This window comes from Papio anubis, chromosome 2, assembly GCF_008728515.1.
Source record: "Papio anubis isolate 15944 chromosome 2, Panubis1.0, whole genome shotgun sequence".
Lineage (NCBI taxonomy): Eukaryota > Metazoa > Chordata > Mammalia > Primates > Cercopithecidae > Papio > Papio anubis.
This window is the reverse complement of record NC_044977.1, coordinates 162,897,685-162,920,580: the sequence shown is the minus strand read 5'-3', so window position 1 is coordinate 162,920,580 and position 22,896 is coordinate 162,897,685. Positions and strand designations below refer to the sequence as shown.

Below are 22,896 nucleotides of genomic sequence, written 5' to 3'. Positions count from 1 at the left end.
CTCCAGCACTGCCAGAGCAGACGCCGAAGCCGAGGCGCTGAGGGAGTGAGAGCTGCTAGCACGTTGTCACCTCTCAATAGCATCGCATTCTACAGAGAAATTTTTCACGAAAGGAAGAGTCAATCAATGTGGCAAGCTTCATTTTAAGATGTCTTATTTTGTGAAATTGCCACAACCAACCTAACCTTCAGCTTCACCAGCCTGACCAGTCAGCAGCCATCAACATCAAGACAAGATCCTCCACTAGCAAAGAGATTGCAGCAACTAGCTGTAGGCTCAGATAATTATTAGCAGTTTCTGGCAATAAAATATTTTTTAAATTAAGGTAAATACATTTTTTAAGATGTAGTGCTACTGCAGTATAAACATAATTTTTATATTCACTGGAAAAAAATTTTGCGTGAGTCATTTTATTGTGATACTCACTGCAGTAGTCTGGAACCAAACCCACAATATCACCAAAGTATGCCCTTATATATGCATATAAAATGTCCTCAGACATACTCAAGAAACAGACAGTAGCCACAAAGTCTGGAGAGTAACACTAAGGAATTTAGTTCCTCAAAATTCTTCAAATTAAATTGTCAACATGAGCACATACTGATTTTATGATTTCAAAATTAAAATTTGAAAATTTATACAAGTAACTTAAAAAGTGGATCAAGGCCAGGCACAGTGGCTCACGCCTGTAATCCCAGTACTTTGGGAGACCGAAGTGGGCGGATGACCTGAGGTCAAGAGTTTGAGACCCACCTGGCCAACATGGTCAAACCCTGTCTCTACTAAAATACAAAAATTAGCTGGACATGGTAGCGGGTGCCTGTAATCCCAGCTACTCAGGAGGCTGAGGCAACCCAGGAGCTGGAGGTTGCAGTGAGGTGAGATGGCACCACTGCACCCCAGCCTAGGCAACAGAGACAGACTCCATCTCAAAAAAAAAAAAAAAAAAGAAAAGAAAAGAAAGAAAAGAAAAAAGTGGATCAAAAATTAGGTAGAAATGTAGTGAAATATTTTTAAAATTGTACTTGAGAATGCACACCAGTGAATTATGAATTATTCTTACATTTCTTCTGTAATGATTTGTTTCTAAATACAAGTATGATTTCATAAGTCAAGAAGAATTAAAATGGAGTAAAATTAAGGATAAGATTTGTTAATAAAAAGAGCCAAACTCAAAAGGTTATATACTATATGATTTAAATTAAATAGCATTCTGGTGAGAGGAGTGGAGCAAGATGGCAGAATAGAAGTCTCCACCTATTGTCTTCCCCACAACACTACCAATGTAACAATTATCTATACACAGCAAAGCACCTCCATAAGAACCAAAAATCAGGTGAGCACACACAGTACCTGGTTTTACTTCATAGCGCTGAAAGAGGCACTGAAGAGGTAGGAAAAACAGTCTTGAATCACCAACACCACCTCTTCCCCATCCCCCAGCAGCAGTGGCGTAGTGCTGAGAGTGTTTCTGTGTCCTGGGGAGAAGGCGAGCCAGCAGTTTTGAGGCAATGAACTCAGTGCTGCCTTTGTTACAGCAGAAAGCAAAACTGAACCAAACTCAGCTGACACCTGCACATAGAGGGCACATTTAAATCAGCCCTAGCTGGGGGGAAATCACCAATCTCAGCAGCTGGAACTAGTTTCCATAAGCTTCACCGCCACAGGCTAAAGTGCTCTGGGGCTCCAAATTAACTTGAAAGGCAGTCTGAGCTTTAAGGACTATAATACCTAGGTGAGCCCTAGTGCTGAAACTGGGTCCAGAGACGGTGGACTAGGGGGCCACATGACCCTACTAAGACACCAGCCAGGGCAACTAAGGGAGTGCTGGCATCAACCCTCCCCTAATGCCAGGCTGCATAGCTCCTGGCTTCAAAAGAGACCTCTTCCTTCCACTTGAGGAGGAGAGATGGAAGAGTGGGGAGGACTTTGTCTTGCATCTTGGATACCAGCTGAGCCACAGCAGGATAGGGTATCAGTCTGAGTCATGAAATCCCCTTTCCAGGCCCCAGCTCCCAGACAACATTTCTAGACACACTCTGGGCCACAAGACTATCCACTGCCTTGAATGGAAGGAAACAGTCATGACAAAATTAATCACCTGCTAACTGAAGAGCCCTTGGCCCCTGAATACCCAGCAGCAATACCCCAGTACTATGTCAAGGGCTTTGAATGAGACTCTGAGACTTGCTAGCTTCAGGTGAGACACAGCAAATTTCCAGCTGTGGTGGCTGTGGGGTGAGACCCTTTCTGCTCGAGAAAAGTGGAGAAAAAAGTTAAAGGACTTTGTCTTGCACCTTAGGTAGCACCTTGGCCAGAGGTGGGTAGGGCAAAAGGTGGGCTCTTGGGGTCCACAGTTCTAAGACTTGGCTCTGGTACAGCATTTCTGGACCTGCCCTGGGCCATACGGGAGCCCATTCCTCTGAAGGGTGAGTCTCAGGTCAGGCAGCATTCACCACAAGCTGACTGAAGAGTCCTTAGCCTTAAGGGAACATCAGCAATAGTCTGGTAGTACTCCTCGTGGGCCTGAGTTGGTGGCGGCCACAAGGTGAGGCTTCTGTGCCATTAAGAAGAGGAGGGAAGAGTGGGAAGGACTGTGTCTTATGGTTTAAAAGTCAGCTCAGCTGTGGTACAATAGAACATCAGGTACACATCTAAGATTTTTGATTCTAGTCCCTGGCTCCCATTTGGCACCTCTGCACCTGCCCATGCCCTGGGGAAGGACATAAGCCTGGCTGGGTTTGCCACTTGATGATTGTAGAGCCTCAGGGCATTGAGCAAACATAGGCAGTAGTCAGGGAGTGGTTGCAACAGGCTTCGGGAGAAACTCAGTGCAGTCCTAGGGGTGGTGGCTATAGACGTGTTTGTGTCACTCCACTCCCGGCTCCAGGTGGCTTGTAACAGAGGGAGAAAATTGATTTGTTTGGTAGAAAGTAAGTGAAGAGAACAAAAGTCTCTGTCTAGTAATTCAGGGAATTCTTCAGGATCTTGCCCAAGACCATAAAGGCAGTACCACTGCGAATCTGCAAAAACCACAGTGTTACTGGTCTTGAGGTTCTTCCTAAGGCAGTTACAGCTTAGATCACAACACCCAAGTCCTTTCAAATACCTAGAAAGCCTTCCAAGGAAGGTGGGTACGAATAAATCCAACTGCAAAGACCTAAATAAATATCTACCTTTTCAATACCCAGACACAGACAAACATCTATAAGCATCAAGACTATCCAGGAAAACATGACCTCACCAAACAAACTAAGTAAGGCACCAGGGACCAATCCTGGAGAGACAGAGATATGCAACCTTTCAGACAGAGAATTCAAAATAGTTGTTTTAAGGACACTAAAAGAAATTCAAGATAATACAACAAAGTAATTCAGAATCCTATCATATAAATTTAGCAAAGAGATTGAAATAATTTTTAAAACTCAATCAGAAATTCTGGAGCTGACAAAAATGCAATTGGCATACTGAAGAATGCGAGTCTTTTAAAAGAGGAACTGATCAAACAGAAGAATGAATTAGTGAGCTTAAAGACAAGCTATTTGAAAATACACAGTCAGAGGAGACAAAAAAGAATGAAAAACAATAAAGCATGCCTATAGGATCTAGAAAATAGCCTCAAAGGGCAAATCTAGGAATTATTGGCCTGAAAGAGAAGATAAAGAGATAGGGGTGGGGTAGAACATTTGTTCAAATGAATAATAACAGAGAACTTCTGAAACCTAGAGTAAAATATCAATATCCAAAGACAAGAAGGTTATTGAACACTGAGCAGACTTAACCCAAAGACTACCTGAAGGTATTTAAAAATCAGACTTCCAAAGGTCAAGGGTAAAGAGAGGATCCTAAAAGCAGCAAGAGAAAAGAAACAAATAACATACAATGGAGCTCCAATACATCTGGCAGCAGACTTTTTGTGGAAACCTTACAGGCCAGAAGAGAGTGTCATGACATATTTAAAGTACTGAAGGACAAAAAAAAAAATATTTTACTCTAGGATAGTATATGTGGCAAAATTAACCTTCAAACATGAAGGAGAAGTAAATACTTTCCCAGACAAAAAATGCTGAGGGATAACATATAAATAGTAACAACAAAAAGTTAAAAGGCCATAGTATTAATTTAAGGCATTGAGTCTTTATTAGTTCTCTTTTTGCTTGCTTGCTTGTTTGTTTATACAAACAGTGTTAAGTTGTTATCACCTTAAAATAATAGGTTATAAGATAGTATTTGCAAGCCTCATGGTAACCTCAAACCAAAAATAAAATACAATGGATATACAAAAAATTAAAAGCAAGAAACTAAATCATATCACCAGAGAAAATCGCCTTCACTAAAATGAAGACAGAAAGAAAAGAAAGAAGGAAGGGAACACCACAAAACCAATAACAAAGTGGCATGAGTAAGTCCTTACTTATCAATAACAACATTGAATGTAAATGGACTAAACACTCCAACCAAAAGACAGAGTGTCTGAATGGATTTAAAAAAGAAGGCTCAAAGATCTGTTTCCTACAAGAAACACACTTCACCTATAACGACACACATAGACTGAAAATAAACGGATAAAAAAATATATTCCACGCCAATTGAAACCAAAAAAGAGCAGGTGTCACTACACGTATATCAGACAAAATGGATTTCAAGACAAAAACTTTAAGAAGAGACAAAGAAGGTCATTATATGATGATAAAGGGGTCAATTCAGCAAGAGGATAGAACCATTGTAAATGTATATGCACCTAACAGTGGAGCACCCAGATATATAAAACATGTATTATTAGAGCTAAAGAGATAAATAGGCCCCAGTAAAATAATAGCTTGACTTCAAAATCCCACGTTCAGCATTGGGCAAATCTTCTAGATGGAAAATCAGCAAAGAAACATCAAACTTAATCTGCGCTATAGACCAGATAGATCTGATAGCTATTTACAGGGCATTTCATCCAATGGATGCAGTATACACATTCTTTGCCTCAGCACACAGATCATTCTCAAGGACAGACCATATGTCTGGCCACTAAACAAGTCTTAAAACATTCCAAAAATTGAAATAATATCAAGCATCTTGTCTACAACAATGGGATAAAACTAGAAATCAATAACAGAGGAATTTTGGAAACTATACAAATATGTGGGAATTAAGCAACATGCTCCTGAAAGACCAGTGGTTCAATGAAGAAATTAAGATAGATATTGAAAAATTTCTTGAAACAAGTGAAAATGGAAACACAACATGCCAAAAGCTATGGGACGTAGCAAGAGCAGCAGCACTAAGAGGAAAGTTTATAGCTATAAATGCCTACATCAAAAAAGAAGAAAAACTTCAAAGAAATAATCTAACAATGCATCTTAAAGCACAAGGAAAGTAAGAGCAAACCAAACTAAAATTAGTAGGAAAAAATAGATAACAAAGATCAGAGCAGATATAAATAAAATTGAAATTTTAAAAATTACAACAGATCAATGACACAAAATGTTGGGTTTTTCTTTTTGAAAAATTAAACAGAAAAACCTTTAGCTAGACTAAGAAAAAAAACAGAGAAGATCCAACTAAGTAAAATCTGAGATGAAAGGGGAGACTTTACAACTGACACCACAGAAATGCCAAGGGTCATTAGAGGCTACTATGAGCAACTATATGCCAATAAATTGGAAAAGCTAGAAGAAATTGACAAATTCCTAGACACATACAGCCTACCAAGATTGAACCATGAATAAATCTAAACCCTGACCAGACCAAGAACAAGTAATGAGATTGAAGCCATAATAAAAAGTCTCCCAGTAAAGAAAATCTCAGGATCCAATGGCTTCACTGCTGAATTCTGCCAAACATCTAAAGAAGAAAAAATACCAATCCTACTCAAACTGTTCTGAAAAATAGAAGAGGAAAGAATACTTCCAAACTCATTCTATGAGGCCAGTATTACTCTGATACCAAAACTAGACAAAGACACACCAAAACAAAACAAAACAAAACAAAACTACAGGCCAATATCCCTGATGAACATTGATGCAAAAATCCTCAACAAAATACTAGCAAACTGAATTCAACAACACTTAAAAAGATCATTCATCATGACCAAGTGGGATATACCCCTGGGATGCAACATATGCAAATAAATCAATGTGATACATCATATCGATAGAACGAAGGACAAAAACCATATGATTATTTCAACTGATCCTGAAGAAGCATTTGATAAAGTTCAACATCCCTCCATGATAAAAACCTTCAAAAAGTTTGTATAGAAGGAACATGCCTCAACAGATTAAAAGCCGTATTTAATAGAGCCACAGCTGGTATCACACTGAATGGGGAAATACTGAAAGCCTTTCCTCTAAAATCTGGAACACAACAAAGATAAGGATGCCCACTTTCACCATTGTTATTCAACATAGTACTGGAAGTCCTATCTACAGCAATCAGGCAAGAGAAAGATATAAAAGGCATCCAAATTGGAAAGCAAGAAGTCAAATTATTGTAGTTTGCAGATTATATAATCTTATATTTGGAGAAAGCTAAAGACTCCACCAAAAAATTATCAGAACTGATAAATTCAGTAAAGTTGCAGGATACAAAATCCACATTAAAAAATCAGTAGCATTTCTATATACCCACAGTGAACAATCTGAAAAAGATATTTAAAAAGTAGTCTCATTTACAATAGCCACAAATAAAATTAAATACCTAGAAATTAACCAAAGAAGTGAAAGATCTCTATAATGAAAACTATAAAACACCAATGAAAGAAATTGAAGAGAACACGAAAGAACATGAAAAGATAGTTCATGTTCATGTGTTGGAAGAATCAATATTGTTAAAATGTCTATACTACCCAAAGCAATCTATAGATTCAATGCAATTCCTATCAAAATACCAATGTTATTCTTCACAGAAATAGAAAAAACTATCCTAAAATTTATATGGAACAACGAAAGACCCAGAATAGCCAAAGGTATCTGAACAAAACTGGAAAAATCATAAGCAAAAAGAACAAAACTGGAAAAATCATATTATGTGACTTCAAATTGCACTACAGAGCTATAATAGTCAAACAGCATGGTACTGGATTAAAAACAAACACACAGACCAATGGAGCAGAAGAGAGAACTCAGAAACAAATCCACACACCTACAATGAACTCATTTTCGATGAAGGTATTATATTAGCTTATTCTTGCACTGCTATAAGGAAATGCCTGAGACTGGGCATCTTATAAAGAAAAGAGGTTTAATTGGCTTACAATTCTTCAGGCTGTATGACAAGCATGGCAGCATCTGCTTCTGGAGAGGCCTTAGGGAACTTCTACTCATGGTAGAGGGCAAAGTGGGAGCAGGCATCTTACATGGCAGGAGCAGAACTGAGAGAGAGAGGGAAGGTGCCACACACTTAAACAACCAGATCTTGTGAGAACTCACTCACTATACAGTACCAAGGGAGATGGTGCTAAACCATTCATGAGAACTTGGCCTCCATGCTCCAATCACCTCCTACTATACTAGGTCCCACCTCTAACACTGGGGATTACAATTTGACGTGAGATTTGGGCAGGAACACAGATCCAAACCATATCGGGTACCATGTACATGCAATGGGAAAAAGACAGTCTCTTCAATAAATGATCTTTTCAATAAATAAATCCAGAGAAAACTGGATACCCATAGGCAGAATGAAACTAGACTAGACTCCTATCTCTCATCATATAGAAATATCAAATCAAAATGAATTAAGGAATTAAATCTAAGACCCCAAACAATGAAACCACTATAAGAAAATGTTAGATAAACTCTCCAGGACATCAGTCTGCACAAAGATTTCTTGAGCAGTACCCCACAAGTACAGGCAACCAAAGCAAAAATGGACAAATGGGATCACATCAAGTTAAAAAACAACACCTGTACAGCAAAGGATACAATCAACAAACTGAAGAGACAACCCAAACAATGGGAAAAAAATATTTGCGAACTACCCATCTGATGTGGTTTGGATTTATGTCCCCACCCAAATCTCATGTTGAATTGTAATGCCCAGTGTTGGAGGTGGGGCCTAGTGGGAGGTTATTGGATCACAGGAGCAGACATCCTGCTTTGGTGCTGTTCTCATCATGAAATTCTCACAAGATCGAATTGCTTAAAAGTGTGTAGCACCTCCCCACTCTCTCTTCCTTCAGCTATGACCATGTGAAGATGTGTCTGCTTCCCTTCACCTTCTGCCGTGATTGTAAGTTTCCTGAGGCCTCTGCAGCCATGTTTCCTGGGCAGCCTGCAGAATCATGAGCCAATTAAACCTCTTTTCTTTATAAATAGCTCAGTCTTAGGTATTTCTTTATAGCAGTTAAAGAACAGACTAATACACCAACTGACAAGGGATAAATAACCAGAATATATAAGGAGTTCAAGTAACTCTACAGGAAAAAATCTAGTAATCCAAAAAAAAAAAAAAAAATAGGCAAAAGATTTAAATATACATGTCTCACAAGAAGGCATACAGATGGCAATAGACATATAAAAAGTGCTCACCATCATTGATCATCAGAGAAGTGCAAATCAAAACTACAATGAGATATCATCTCATCCCAGATTAAATGGCTTATATTCAAAAGACAGGTAATAGCAAATGCTGGCAAGGATGTGGATAAAAGGGAACCCTTGTACAGCTTTAGTAGGAATGTAAATTAGTACAACCATTATGGAGAACTATTTGGAGGTTCCTCAAAAAACTAAAAACAGAGCTACCATATGATCCAGCATTCCACTGAGTATATACTCAAAAGAAAGAAAATCAGTATATCAAAGAGATACCTGAGTTCCAATATTTGTTGCAGCACTGTTCACAATAGCCAAGATTTAGAAGCATCCTAAGTATCCATCAACAGATTAATGGATAAAGAAAATGTGACAATGGAGTACTATTCAGCCATAAAAAAGAATGAGATTCAGTCATTTGCAACAACATGGATAGAGCTGGAAGTCATTATGTTAAGTGAAACAAGCCAGGCACAGAAAGACAAATAACACCTGTTCTCATTTATTTGTGGAAGCTAAAAATTAAAACAATTGAACCCATGGAGACAGAGATTAGAAGAATAGTTATCAGAAGCTGGGAAGGATAGTTGGAGGGTGGGAAGGAGTTGGGGATGGTTAATGTTTAGGAAAAAATAGTTTAAATGAATGAATAAGGCCTAGTATTTGATAGCCCATCAGGGTGACTCTAGTCCATAAAAATTTTATTGTACATTTAAAAATAACTAAAAGAGTACAATTGGATTGTTTGTAACACAATGGATAGTGTTTGAGGGGATGGATACCCCATTTTCTGTGGTGTGATTATTAGGCACTGCATGCCTGTATCAAAATATCTCATATACCCCGTAAATACACCATGTACTCAGAAAAAATAAATAAATAAATAAATAAATAAATAATAAAAAATAAATAGCATTTTGAAACAGGCAAAACTATAGGAAGAGAAAATAGCTCAGTAGTAATACCAGGAGTTAGAGATGGGGTAGGGTTTGACCACAAAGGACAGCATAAAGCCATTTTACAGTAATAAAAATACTCTGTATCTTGATTTTCACAGTACTTATATCACTCATGGTCAATATAAAATGAAAATATAATCAAAAGAATCAACAAAAACAAAACTGGCTAGATTGATTGAGGAAGAAAAAAGAGAAGACGTAAAAGAAATCTAAGGAATAAAAATGAAGCTGTAACTTCAGATACTTCTGATACCAAAAGAAAATCAGAGAATATTATGAAGAGTATCAATACACTTGAAAACTTAAATGAAACATGCAGATTCCTAGAAAAATATAAATCAACACAACTGACTCAAAAGAAAAAACCAGAGAACTTTGATAGTCTTAAAATTATGAAGTAAATTGAATACAAACTTTTAAATCTTCCCATAGGCTGGGTGTGATGGTATACTGCTGTAGCCTCAGTCACTTGAGAGGCTGAGGCAGGAGATTCCCTTGAGACTAGGAGTTTGAGGCTGTATTGTGCTATGACTGTGTCTGCACATAGCCACTGCATTCCAGCCTGGGCAACATAGCAAGACTCTGTCTCTAAAAATTTACCCCAAAAAATCTTCCCACAAAACACATCAGGCCTATGTGGGTTTTTTTTAGTGATTTCTAGCAAACATTAAAGAACAAACATTTTAAACCTATGCAAGATATCCTGGAGTATAAAAAAGAGAGAGCATTTCCCAGCTCATTTGGTGAGGCTAGCATAATTTCATAGTAAAAACTGACCAAGATAATGTGAGAAACAAAAATTAAAACCCAATTTAAATCATAAACACAGATACAAAAATCCTAAACAAAATGTTAGCAAGCTAAATTTACTAACAGATTAAGAAAAGATGATAACATATGGCCAAATTAGTTTCATTTCAGGAATGAGAGGTTGGCTTAACAATAGAAACCAATTATTACAATTAACTACAATCTTAATTTAAAGAATAAATATAATATGATCATCTTTAAAACTACAGAAAAACATGTTGTATAAAATTCAACATAAGTTCCTGATAAACATTCTTATCAAACTGTTAATACAAAGACATTTCCTTTTCTGATAAGTGGAATATACTAAAAACCTACTGCAAATGTTAGGTTATACTTAAATGGTGAAATGTTGAAAAAATTCCCTTTGAATTCAGGAGAGAAAAAGAAAACAGGGCACTTACCATCAACTTTTGTATTTAATCCTGTACTGGAGGTCTTAACCAATACAATAGAAGAAAACTGAAGAATAGAGATAGGATACGATAAGACAAAATAGTCATTATTCACAGTCGATGCGATGTCTACATAATCAATCCCAGAGAATCTACACAAAAATACAAGCCAATTAAAGAGCTGAACAATTTTGACAGATAAAAATGCAATATATAAAAGCAAAACATATTTCTATACATTAATGCAATCAGAAACATATATAATTTTAAAGAAACATAACTTATAATAGCATAAAACACATGAGGTGTTAGTTGGACACAGTGGTATGTACCTGTAGTTTCAGCTACTCAGGAGGCAGAGGTGGAGCAACCACTTGAGCCCAGGAGTTCAAGGCCAGCCTGGGCAACATAGTGAGACTCTGTCTATAAGAAAAAAAAATGAGATAATCTACTAAAGATATACAAAGCTGAATGGGGAGAATGATACATCTGTGAAATGTATTCAAAAAGACAAAAATAAAGGAGTACTTAATATGTTATGTTGATTTTTCAGAAAATTCAATTTTATAGAGATGTCAATTCTTCCCTAGTTAATCTATGGAGTCAAATTAATTTTAACAAAAATTGTAATAGGCTTTTATTTTATTACTTTAAAAATTTTGTGGGTACATAGTAAGTATGTATATTTATGGGGTACATGAAATGCTTTGATACAAGCATGCAATGTCAAATAAGCACATCATGGAAAATGGAGTATCCACCCCCTCAAGCATTTATCCTTTGAGTTACAAACAATTCAATTACATCCTTAGGTTACTTTAAGGTTGCACCATACATTAAAATCAGTTTCGGTTCCACTCTTAAATATGAAAAGCAGAGATATAAAGCACTTAGAAGATAATTTGAGAGTATAGCTTTATGAACTTGAAGTAAGGAAAGAATGTATTTAAGATACAAAAAAAGCACAAAATCACATAACATGATTACAGACTTAGTTCCATTAAAATTAAGAATTTTTGCTCACCAAAATATATAATAAAGAGAATAAAAAGAGAGGACAGTGTTTGGAAATCTTGTAACATATACGACTGACAAAATATCAGTATTCACACTATAAAATGAACTACAAATCAATTTTTAAAAGACAACACAACAAAAGAATGGGTGAAAGACTTAGGCACTTCAGAAAAGAAAAAATATGAATGGTCTGTAGAAATGTGAAAAGATGCTCAATCTCATTAGTAATTAGGGACATGCACATTAAAACCACATTGAGATACAATTTTATTCACACAAGTTAGACAGATTTAAGAAATGTGATAATGTCTAATGTTGGAGAGATGATGGAGTAACACAAATGCTCACACACTACTGGGGGAGTGTGAATTTGTACAACCATGTTGGAAGTCTATTTGTCATTACCTAGTAGAGGTGAACTTTTATATATCTTATGACCCAGGAATTTCACTTCTATTTGTGCCCTAGAAAAATTATTGCACCTGTGTGTCTGTATACAAAAATATTCACAGCAGCCTCATGTACAATAATGAAAAATTGGAACTAACCTAAATGTTCATTAATGAAAGAACGAATAAATAAATTTTGCTGTGTTCACATAATGGAATATATACATAAGTGAAATAAACTACAGTCACATGCCTCAATATGGATGAACCCCAGAAGTGTTAAATTTAGTGAAATAAGTGTCTTACAGAAGGATGTACAACTGCATACGTTATACTTGCATAAAGAATTCCATTAATATAAATTTCAAAATATGTATTGATCACTACACATTGCATACAGGTATCAAAATATCACATGTACCTCCAAAATATGTACAACTATTATATATCAATTTAAAAATTATACTAAAACATGTAGAACTAATTAACATATTATCTACAAATACAAACACATGATTAAACTATCACAAAAGAAGAGAAATTAAGCACAGGAAAGGACGCTCAGTATCATTAGTCATTAGGGAAATGTAAATCAAAACCACAATGAGTCACCATTTCATACCCACTAGGATGGCTATAATTAAAAAGACCAATAGCACCAAGGGTTGGTAAGGATGTGGAGAAAGTGGAATCCTCATACTTCTACTGGAAATGTAAAATTCTGTCATCACTTTGGAAAACAATCTGGTAAAGTGTAAAACACTCTGAAAGACAGTTACTCATAAGCTTAAATACAGAGCTTAAATAAACCAGCAATTATACTCCAAGGTATTGAAATACTCCAAAAGAACTGAAAATATGAGACTACACAAACTTGTACATGAATGTTCATAACAGCATTATTCATAATAGTCAAAAATGTAAACAACCTAAATGTCCATCAACAGACAAATGAACAAATAAAATGTGATGTATTCATACAATGGAATATTACTCAGCAATAAAAAAGATTGACGTATTGATACAGTCTGCAACATAGATGACCCTTGAAAACATGTTAAGTGAAGGAGCCAGACACAAAAGACCACATATTCTTTAATTTTATTTCTATGAAATACCCCAAATAGGAAATCTAAATAGAAATAAAATTGATTAGTGATTGCTTAGGGTGGGAGTTAGGGAAAAGGGGAGAATGAATATAACTGCTAAGGAGTACAGGGTTTCTTTAGGGAATAATGAAAATGTTCTAAAATTTATTGTGGTGATGGTTGTACAACTCTGTTCATGTAAGAAAAACATTAATTGTACACTTTAAATGGGTCTATTGTACGATATGTGAATTATATTGCAGAAAAAGCTGTTTTAAAAGATAAAATAAAATAAGGGCATGGGAGTATAAACAAAAATTTATAATAATGGTTACCTTTGAGAGGGAGAGAAGGGAATGGAATTAGGGAGGAACCCACAGAACATTTCACAGTAAGATGCTTTTTATTAAACTAGATGATGGCACACATTTGTATGCTGTGTCATAATCTAATAACATAGACATTAAAATTATTTTAATGGCTAAGAAGCATATGAAAAAGTTTAACCCCTCAAATATTAATAAGACAACAATCACATTGTTATTGTTAAACCTATGAAATTACTAAGCGTTTGCATTTGTGTGGTGAAACACATGATCTTATACAGTGCTGGTGGGGTGGGTGCTGGACATTGGTAGAACCTGTCTGGGGAACAAATCTCACAATGTGTATCATGAACCTTAAAATATGCATGATCTTTCACCCAGCATTTCTATTTCTGGGAGTATATTTATATCGTTCTCCCTGAATCTGGGATGGCCCTGTGACATGCTTTGACTTACAGGGTGAAGTAGAAGTAATGCATTGGGACTTCCAGGCCTAGGCCTTAAGAGGACTGTTTGGGAATTTCCATTCTCTACACCCTGGAAGCCAGTCATCATGCTATAAATAAGCTCAGGCTACACTGTGGAATGATGAGAGGCCACATGGAGAGAGGCCCAGGAGGAGAAGAAACTGTCCCGGATGGTGCAGCCCCAGCCACTCATCCAGCTGAATGCAGCTCCATGAGCAACCTCAACTAAACCACAAGGAGCAGAACTTCCCAGCTGAGCCCAGCCAGCCCACAGGATAGTTAGAAATAAATCATTGTCTTTGTTTTAAGCCACTAAGTTTGGGGTGATTTGTAATGCAACAACAGAGCTAAACAATATCCTAAAGACATGATGAGAGATGTGAACAAATATTTATGGACAAGGCTGCACATAAGTATTACTGGCAGTAATAAAAAATTAGAATGTATCTAAGTGCCTGTGTTGGCGTCTATTGTTTCTTTGTCTACTCAGCATCCATTCTATTTTGTAACAGAATCCAGAATTTCCTTTATGAAAACCTCCCTCCTCATTTTCAGTCAATGTGGTTCCAATGAGGTTTTTCCCTACCCAGGAGTGAACGTATGACTCAGACTTGGCACAAGATCCCTTGGGGTTAGTTCAAGGATGGGCCATGACTCATGCAATGTGGTCACAATCAGAGTGGACCCAAGACTTGTTCAGGAGTTATAGGAAAGTGTTCTTTCTTTTTACACTGTTCATAGCCAGAATGATTGAAGATGAGAGTTCCTAAGGTTGGGAATTAAGCAAACACCACAGGAGGTAGAACTGGGGGATGTAGAGAACCATGTCTAAATGACATTTTTTAGTCCCTACATCAAGCTATACCCTGGACTTTCAGGTATATGAGCCAGTATGAGTCTTTCGGCTTAAGCCAGTTAAATTGGGTTTTCTGTCTCTTGCAACCAAGGTTCCTAACGAATATAAGGTCTATCTAAGTCAGGTAAAGTTTTTTTGCAAAGGAAAAGACATTCACCCAAACTAACTCTAGAAAACCAGGGAAAGTAAAGGAAGCAGAGATTCTTATGGGATTCATGAGAATTAGAAATTTACCAAACTGCGAATCTCTCCATTTTTTGTAGTTTCTATTTTAAAATGTGTCTACATCCTTTTTTTTTTTTTTTCTGTTTCATAGCTGTTTCTTCTGTCCTCTTAACACAGGAATTATCATAGTAACCTCAGTTATTATGATAACTACACTTTATAAAGCAGATGGTTCATAAAGTCAAAAAAATTATGGAACCCAGACTTTATGTTACCTTTAAACTTGTTTCCCACACACCTAGATGACATAGTATCAGTATCGCAGTGCTAAATTCCCAGAGTAAAGATCTGACAGGCCCAACTTTGGCCAAGTGTCTACCATGTCCAAGATCAATATTTATGATGTCTCTAGGGGTTGTCTTTTCTGAAGCTGTGAGCTGAACACGTTCTCTAAAGAAAGATGTGGTCAAGGAGTAAATTATCTGCATTTCTAGAACATCACAAGACAAAGGAGGAATAAATAAGCAAATGGTGATTCACTATGTAACATATGCAGTCACCCAAAACATGTTTTCAAAAAGCACTTAACATTATTCAACAAATGATGCAGGGACAACGGGATTGCCACATGCAAAGGAATGGAGTTGGGCTCACTTCATGCCATATACAAAAATCAACTGCAAATGGATCAAAGAACTAAATATAACAGTTAAAACTATAAAACTCTTAGAAGAAAACTTAGTTGTACATCTCCATACCTTAGATTTGGCAATGATTTCTTAGATATGAGACCAACTGATAAGCAACAAAAGAAAAAATAGGTAAGTTGAGCTTCATAAAATTAAAAACTTCTGTGTATCAAAGAACACTGTCAAGAGAGTGAAAAGACAACCCATAGAACAGGAGAAAATATTCATAAATCATATATCTGATAAGGGTTTAATATCCAGAATATGTAAATAATTTATATAAATCAACAACAACAACAAAACCACCCAATATTTAAAAAGGCAAAAAACTTGAATAGACATTTCTCTAAAGAAGGTATACAAATGGCCAACGAACACATGGAAAGACATTCAATGCCATTAGTGGTTAGGAAAATGCAAAATAAAACCACAAAGAGTTATTTCGTCTCACCAAGATAACTATATTCAAAAAAATAGACAATAACAAGTATTGGAAAGGAGGTGGAGAAATTGGAACACTCACACATTGCTAGTGGAAATGTAAAATGGTGGAGTCACTATAGAAACAATTTGGCAGTTCTTCAATAAGTTAAACATAGAATTACCAGATGATTCAGCAATTTTGCTCCTAACCATATACCTAAAAGAATTGAAAGCAGATGTTCAAAGTTAAACATAGAACTACCAGATGATTCAGCAATTCTGCTCCTAGCCATATACCTAAAAGAATTGAAAACAGATGTTCAGGCAATAACTTACACATAAATGTTCATAGCAGCAGTATCCACAATAGTCAAAAGGTAGAAACAAACCAAATGTCCATCAAATAATGAATGGATAAACAAAACGTGGTACAACCATACAATGGAACATTATTCAGCCTTAAAATGGAATGAAGTACTGATATAGGCTACAACATAGATAACCCTTGAAAACATTATGCTAAGTGAAATAATCCAGTCATGAAAAGGCCACGCATTGTGTGATTCATTCATAGGAAATGTCTCCCATAGGCAAATCCATAGAGACATAAATCAGTTTTGTGGTTGCTAGAGAAAAGGGGGAAAACTGGGGAATAAGGTTTTATGGGCACAGAATTTCCTTTAGGGGTGATGAAAATGTTTTGGAAGTAGATAGTGATGATGGTTGTATAATATTATGAGTGTGTTAGATGGCTTTGAATTGTACACTTTAAAATGGTGAATCTTATGTTGTACATTTAAATTTATTTATTTATTTATTTTTAAAGAGATGGCCAGCCTGGGCAACACAGCAAAACTTCGTCTCTACTAAAAATTTTTAAAAATTAGCTAGGTGTGGTGGTGTGTACCTGTGATTCCAGTTACTGGGGAGGCAGAAGAGGAAGGATCACTTGAGTCCAGTAGCCCAAGGTTGCAACGAGCTATAATTGTGCCGCTGCACTCCAGCCTAGGTGACAGAGTAAGACCCTGTCTCAAAAAAAAAAAAAAAAAAAAGAAAAAAGAAAAAATAGAGAAAGACAGAAAAGAAAGAGAAACAAATTTGTCTCACTATGTTGCCCAGGCTGGCGTTGAACTCTTGGGCTCAAGTGATTGTCTCATCTCAGTCTCCTGAATAACTGAGACTACAGGCATGCACCACTGCACCTGGCTATATTATACTTATTTTACCACAAAATAAATGTTTAATGTCAGGAACATGTAAGTGCTTTTAATGTAAAAAAGTCAAAATTTAAAAGTGAATGATTCCAATTTTGTTTTTTAAATGTAAACAGAGGAAAATGACAGGAAGCAGTGATCATCAATTTTAGATAGTGGCGGCATTTGGGTGATTTACACTTTGCTCTTTATACCATTTTATATTTTCCAAATTTTCCATTGTGACCACGTATTGTCTTTATAATCAGAAAAAAATGTTCTAAATAATTGAAAACAAAGTCATTGTTGCACACATTACTAATGCTCACCAAAGTCAGGTTGTCCTCTCCTCCCTAAGCACTAAGAAATATGTACTTCTCAGACTCCTGCAATTAGGCAGGGCAATGTGACTAGTCACAGGCAATGAACAGTGAGCGGAAGTCATATGTGCCACTTCATTGGTTAGTTATTATAGTGTAGCAAAGTACCCAGAATTTAGTGGCTTAAAACAACAATAATCACTATTTAGCTCATAAATCTACAGTTAAGGCTAGGTTTAGTGGAAACACCTCAATTCTGCCTCAGATCATCACCTGGGTGGCCTAAAAGCTGGTAGTGGAATCACGTGAAAGCCGGCTCTTTCTCATGTCTGGGAGTTGATGCTGGCTTTGCAGGCAGGGACCCTAGCTGGGTCTATTAGCCAGAAAAGCTAAATGACTGCCATACAAGCTTTCACAAAGTGAAAGGAAACATCCAATGGCTTATGCTGGGCACCATCAATATTTTTTTTTAGAAGGTGTACCCATATTAAGATGAGCTGAGTTCAAGTACTGTCTCCCTATTATTGAAGAAAATTGCAAATATGGGTAAAAATTCTTCCAAGAGGCAATCCTGGAAAAACAAATGTAATGCTCATTAAGCAAGGAATTTTTATCTTTCTTTTCAAAGCATATTGTCAACATGTATGAAAAAACCAAGAGGATATATTTGCTAAAAATAGCACAACGTTGCAAAAGCACTTAGAAAATCGAGTGATTTATTAAAAGAAATTTGGAGATGTTTTGGAAATACCTTTAATATTTGAGCATAATGCTATAATAAGAACAGATATGGCAAGAGAAAGAACATTGAGCCACAAATGCTGGGTAGTTGAGTCGTCTGAGTAGATGCGACATTTCTGCTCAATCTTTCTTCCCAAGTGGAGTAAGAGTCCACAGAAAAGTCTACAGCAATCCTGTCTAAGTAATCCATCCCATCCAGCACCCACCACTCCAACCATTTTAATCACACTTTAACTGTGCAAGTGGCCTTCCAGGGCCCCATGCTGGATGCAGGAGTTCAACAACTCCTGGCTGCAGTGTGATATTTAGAGCCCAAGAATACTTCCTGCTAACTGGATCTGACAGAGTTTCTACTTCTATGAAAATGAGGAAAATATTTGGAGTCAGATTAGTAAATCTTAATGGGTCAAACAAAAGGTGGAAGGTAAGCTTCAAGGTCAAGCATATAAGGATCCCAGGGGAGCTAGGAGTCCAGCAAGTTGAGAGTGGTTGTAGGTGGGCCTAGTCTGGAAGAACTCCCTGAACTGAAGAACAATCAGCCCCATAAAGTTTCCATTGCACTTGAGTCCTTGTGTGGGCACAGACAATTTCTTGTTACATGTGTTCTTAGCCTAGAATAAGATGATAATAATCAGGGATGCGGAGCTAGAAAAACTTCTCTATTATACCGAAATTTTCTAAAAGGCAACCTAAGACTGTATGAAAAACAACACACAGGGTGCTGGTGTGAAAAGTTATAGAGCTTAAGAGTAAGCATGAGTTAAAATGTTGTTGCTCCCAAAGATGTGACTAGACATTTCTCCAAAGAAATTATACAAATGGTCAAGAAGCACACAAAAAGATGCTCAATATCACTACTCACCAGGGAAATGCAAATCAAAACCACAATAAAACAGCACTTCACTTCCACCAGAATGGCTATTATTTAAAAAACCAGAAAATAAGTGTTGAAAAGAATGTGGAGAAATTGGAACCCTTGCGCATTGCTGGTGGGAGTGTAAAACCATTGTGCATTGGCTATGGAAAACAGTGTGGTAATTCCTCAAAAAATGCAAGAATTGCCATATAATCCAGACATTCCTTTTTTTAAGAATTTTATTTTAAGTTGTGGGATACATGTGTAGAGTGTGCAGGTTTGTTACATAGGTATACATGTGCCATGGTGGTTTGCTGCACCTATCAACTCATCATCTAGGTTTTAAGCCCCACATGCATTAGGTATTTGTCCTAATGCTATCCCTCCCTTTGACCCCCACTCCCCGACAGGCCCCAGTGTGTGTTGTTCCCCTCCCTGTTCTCATTGCTCCACTCCCACTTATAAGTAAGAACACAGTGGTGCTTGGTTTTCTGTTCCTGTGTTAGTTTCCTGAAGATGATGGTTTCCAGCTTCATCCATGTCTCTGAAAAGGACATGAATTCATTCTTTTTTATGGCTGCATAGTATGCCATGGTGTATATGTACCACATTTTCTTTATCCGGTATATCATTGCTGGGCATTTGGGTTCATTCCAAATCTTTGCTATTGTGAACAGTGCTGCAATAAAGGTACGTGTGCATGTGTCTTCATAGTAGAATGATTTATAATCCTTTGGGTATATACCCAGTAATGGGATTGCTGGGTCAAATGGTATTTCTGGTTCTAGATCCTTGAGGAATTGCCACACTGCATTCCACAATGGGTTGAACTAATTTACACTCCCACCAACAGTGTAAAAGAGTTTCTATTTCTCCACATCCTTGCCAGCATCTGTTGTTTCCTGACTTTTTAATGATTGCCATTCTAACTGGCATGAGATGGTATCTGATTGTGGTTTTGATTTGCATTTCTCTAATGACCAGTGATGATGAGCTTTTTTCATATGTTTGTTGGCTGCATAAGTGTCTTCTTTTGAGAAGTGTCTGTTCATATCCTTTGTCCACTTTTTGGTGGGGTTGTTTTTTTCTTATAAATTTATTTAAGTTCCTTGTAGATTCTGAATATTAGACCTTTGTCAGATGGATAGATTGCAAAAATTTTCTCCCACTCTGTAAGTTGCCTGTTCACTCTGATGATAGTTTCCTTTGCTGTGCAGAAGCTCTTTAGTTTAATTAGATCCCATTTGTCAATTTTGGCTTTTGTTACAATTGCTTTGGTGTTTTAGCCATGAAGTCCTTGCCCATGCCTATGTCCTGAATGGTATTACTTAGGTTTTCTTCTAGGGTTTTTATGGTTTTAGGTTTTAGGTTTAAGTCTTTAATCAATCTTGAGTTAATTTTTACATAGGATGTAAGGAAGGAGTCCAGTTTCTGTTTTCTGCATATGGCTAGCCAGTTTTCCCAGCACAATTTATTATATAGGGAATCCTTTCCCCATTGCTTCTTTTTGTCAGGTTTGTTGAAGATCAGATGGTTGTAGATGTGTGGTGTTATTTCTAACATCTCTGTCCTGTTCCACTGCTCTATATATCTATTTGATGAGAATAACATTGAATCTATAAAGTACTTTGGGTAGTATGGCCATTTTCACTATATTGATTCTTCCTATCCATGAGCATGGAATGTTTTTCCATTTGTTTGTGTCCTCTCTTACTTCCTTGAGTAGTGGTTTGTAGTTCTCCTTGAAGAGGTCCTTCACATCCCTTTTAAGTTGTATTCCTAGGTATTTTATTTTCTTTGTAGCAATGATGAATGGGAGTTCACTTATCATTTGGCTCTCTGGTTGTCTATTATTGGTGTATAGGAATGCTTGTGATTTTTGAATATTGATTTTGTATCCTGAGACTTTGCTGAAGTTGCTTATCAGCTTAAGGAGTTTTACGGCTGAGAAGATGGGGTTTTCTAAATATACAATCATGTCATCTGCAAACAGAGACGATTTGACTTCCTCAATTCCTATTTGAATATAAAAAATAATATTTTATTTCTTGATCTTGCCTGATTGCCCTGGCCAGAACTTCAAATGCTATGTTGAATAGGAGTGGTGAAAGGTGGCATCCTTGTCTTGTGCCGGTTTTCAAAGGGAATGCTTCTAGTTTTTGCCCATGCAGTATGATACTGGGTGTGGGTTTGTCATAAATAGCTCTTATTAGAGATATGGTCCATCAATACCTAGTTTATTGAGTGTCTTTACCATGAAGTGGTTTTGAATTTTATCGAAGGCCTTTTCTGCATCTATTGAGATAATCATATGGTTTCTGTCATTGGTTCTGTTTATGTGATGGATTACGTTTATTGATTTGCGTTTGTTGAACCAGCCTTGCAACCCAAGGATGACTTGCCAACTTGATCGTGGTAGATAAGCTTTTTGATGTGCTTCTGGATTCAGTTTGCCAGTATTTTATTGAAGAATTTTGCATCAATGTTCATTAAGGATATTGGCCTGAAATTTTCTTTTTTCATTGTGTCTTTGCCAGGTTTTGGTATCAGGATGACACTGGCCTCATAAAATGAGTTAGGGAGAAGTCCCTCTTTTTCTGTCTGGAATAGTTTCAGAAAGAATGGTATCAGCTCCTCTTTGTACCTCTAGTAGAATTAGGCTGTGAATCCACCTGTTTCTGGGTTGTTTTTTGTTTGTTTGTTTTTTGTTTTGGTTGCTAGGCTTTTAATTACTGCCTCGATTTCAGAACTTGTTATTGGTCCATTCAGGAATTTGACTTCTTCCTGGTTTAGTCTTCCTGGTTTAAAATGTCCAGGATTTTATCCATTTCTTCTAGATTTTTTAGTTTATTTGCACAGAGGTTTTTATAGTATTCTCTGATGGTAGTTTGTATTTCTGTGAGATCAGTGATGATATCCCCTTTATTATTTTTTATTGTGTTTATTTGATTTTTCTCTCTTTTCTTCTTCATTAGTCTGGCTAGTGGTCTATCAATTTTGTTAATCTTTTCAAGAAATCAGCTCTTGGATTCATTGATTTTTTTGAAGGGTTTTTTATGTCTCTATCTCCTTCAGTTCTGTTCTGATCTTATTTCTTGTCTTCTGCTAGCTCTTGAATTTGTTTGCTCTTGCTTCTCTAGTTCTTTTACTTGCCATGTTAGGGTATCAACTTTAGATCTTTCCCACTTTCTGATGTGGGCATTTAGTGCTGTAAATTTCCTTCTTAACACTGCTTTAGCTGTGTCCCAGAGATTCTGGTACATTGTCTCTTTGTTCTCATGGGCTCCAAAGAACTTCTTTATTTCCACCCTAATTTCATTATTTACCCAGCAGTCATTCACAGGCAGGTTGTTCAGTTTTCATGTAGTTGTTTGGTTTTGAGTGAGTTTCTTAATCCTGAGTTCTAATTTGATTGCACTATGGTCCAAGAGACTGTTTGTTATGGTTTCCATTCCGTTGCATTTGCTGAGGAGTGTTTTACTTCCAATTATGTGGTCGATTTTACAAGTGCCATGTGATGCTGAGAAGAACGTATATTCTGTTGATTTGGGGTGGAGAGTTCTGTAGATGTCTATTAGGTCCACTTGGTCCAGAGCTGAGTTCAATTCCTGAATATCCTTGTTAATTTTCTGTCTCATTGATCTGTCTAATATTGACAATGGGTTGTTAAAGTC

The 22,896-nt window shown here is 36.7% G+C and overlaps 1 protein-coding gene across 5 annotated transcripts in view; it reads right to left on the bottom strand.

The window, feature by feature from the left end:
• The window catches only part of LOC108584704 (endogenous retrovirus group PABLB member 1 Env polyprotein), a 44,972-nt gene that overhangs the window by 12,145 nt on the left and 9,931 nt on the right, over positions 1-22,896 (bottom strand). For 2 of the 5 annotated variants that reach the window (XM_017955933.3, XM_031663770.1), the window contains exon 2: positions 10,702-10,844. The gene's annotated coding sequence lies outside the window, so the exon portion shown is untranslated. Of the gene's footprint in view, positions 1-1,353; positions 3,297-10,701; positions 10,845-22,896 lie in introns of those variants that run through there. The other 3 variants (XM_017955935.3, XM_017955936.3, XM_017955934.3) reach the window with 2 other exon arrangements.